This window comes from Elephantulus edwardii, unplaced genomic scaffold (genome assembly GCF_000299155.1).
Source record: "Elephantulus edwardii isolate Elephantulus edwardi_28Jun2011 unplaced genomic scaffold, EleEdw1.0 scaffold00214, whole genome shotgun sequence".
Lineage (NCBI taxonomy): Eukaryota > Metazoa > Chordata > Mammalia > Macroscelidea > Macroscelididae > Elephantulus > Elephantulus edwardii.
The window spans coordinates 4,171,657-4,173,641 of NW_006399964.1; the positions used below are offsets into that span (position 1 = coordinate 4,171,657).

A 1,985-nucleotide genomic window follows, 5' to 3' on the forward strand; every position below is an offset into this window, starting at 1 on the left:
GAGAGAGAGAGAGAGAGAGAGAGAGAGAAAACAGTGCCCCACTCCAAACTATCTTTGGAAGGTCAGCATACATATGGAGCAGGGGGAGGAGAGAGGGAGGATGTTCATCTCAGCATGCTATTTGTAAATAATATGGTAACTATTTCTCTTATATTTTCTTGATTTTAAGATAAAAATATCTTAAAGCTTGTCATTAATTTTGTAACAGCTTTTTAGAATAATAATTTTTTTTCAAGTGACATTGTATTTTATATTTTATTGTTGTTATGTGTAGAATAATAATTTTTTTAAAAAATAATTTTCTCTCTCTCTCTCTCTCTCTCTCTCTCTCTCCTCCCTTGGGATTTACAGCTTCTGAAACCTGCCAGAGGATCTACTATGAGTCAGTTCCCATATGATAGCAATGAGTTTGAATTTCTGTATCAGTTATGTGGCACATTTCAAATTCAGAAACACCCAAAGTATGAGAAAAGGAGGAGGCTTAGGAGAAAACAGATCAAGAATATTTGAGATCAAATTGACAAGTGCATTTCCCAGCTTATTTTTTCCCTTGTAGTCAAATGTTCCCCACCTCAACCATCAGCAACTCTTTGTAAATGCCACTTTGATACGTACATAATGGTATATCATAGGTTAGACTATAATTTACTTAGTCATTCTTCAAGTGTTTTCATGTAATGTCACTTAATTTTTCACTATTATAAATAATGCTTCACAGCACATCTCTATGTGTATTCATCCACATTTTTAACTGCTTTCTTAGAGTGAATTACTGTTGTTGTTGTTGTTGTTGTTGATTGCCAATGAGTTGAGCACATCTTATAGCGACCCTCTGAACAAAAGACCAGAAGCCTTTCTACAACTATCATTTCTTAAAGTTCATAGAGTTTCCAGGGGTATGCTGCTTAGGAAGTGGATGCCACTCCTGCTTCCAAACCTGTCTCAAACTGAGAGCTCCACCAAACACTGGACTGCACATGGAATTATTGGATTACACTGTATGAGCATTTTCAAGAACCTCCATGCATTGTTGTTGTTATGGGCGATCAAGTCGAGTACGACTCATAGTGACCCTATGAACAAAAGATCTGAACTGTGTTCTATCCTCTGCCATCCTCACACTTTCTGACACACAAGAGCCCATTGCAGCAGTTAACATATCAATCCACCTGGTCGAGGGTCTTCCTCTCCTTCACTAACCGTCCACCCTTCCCAGCATCATGTCCTTCTCCAAGGAATAGCCCCTCCTAGCAGTATGTTCAAAGAATGTGACGTGAAGCTTTATAATCTTTGCCTCCAAAGAACACTCCAGCTGCACCCTCTCCAAGACATATTTGTTTGTTCCTTTGGCTGTCCATGGGATGTTCAGTGCTCTTCCCCAACACCACAGCTCAAAGACATCAATACTTCTTCTGTCATCCTTATTCATTGCCCAGCTCTCAGAAGCATAGCAAGTGATCAGAAAGACTATGGACTAAATTAGACACATCTTAGTCCTCAAACTGACACCAGTACTCCTCAATAATTTGGAAAGGTCCCTAACTGCAGAATTTTCCCAGTGCAATGCATCTCCTTATTTCCTGACTGCTTGTACTAAAAGTGTAAATTGTGAATCCAAGCAAGATGAAGTTGTAGACATTTTCAACCTCTTCTTCATCCACCATGATGTTGCCTTTTGGCCCAGTGGTAAGAATCTTTATTTTCTTGACATTGAGACGCAATCCATACTAAAGGCTGCATTCTTTGATCTTCTGCAACAAGTGCTTCAAGTGCTCCTCACTTTCAGCAAGAAAGGTTGTGTCATCTGCATAACACAGGTTATTGATGAGTCTCCCAACAATCCGGATGCCACATTCCTTTTCACAGAGTCCAGTTTTTCTAATAGTTTGCTTAGCATACAGATTAAATAGGAATGGAGAGAGAATACAACTGGATGCACTCCCTTCTTAATTTTTTTTCTATAATTATATTTTATTAATTTTCAT

The 1,985-nt window shown here is 38.5% G+C and overlaps 1 protein-coding gene across 1 annotated transcript in view; it reads right to left on the reverse strand.

The window, feature by feature from the left end:
• LOC102863855 (chromosome unknown open reading frame, human C1orf95) overlaps positions 1-1,985 on the reverse strand; it is a 109,531-nt gene that overhangs the window by 88,723 nt on the left and 18,823 nt on the right. The gene's annotated exons all lie outside the window — the stretch shown is intronic.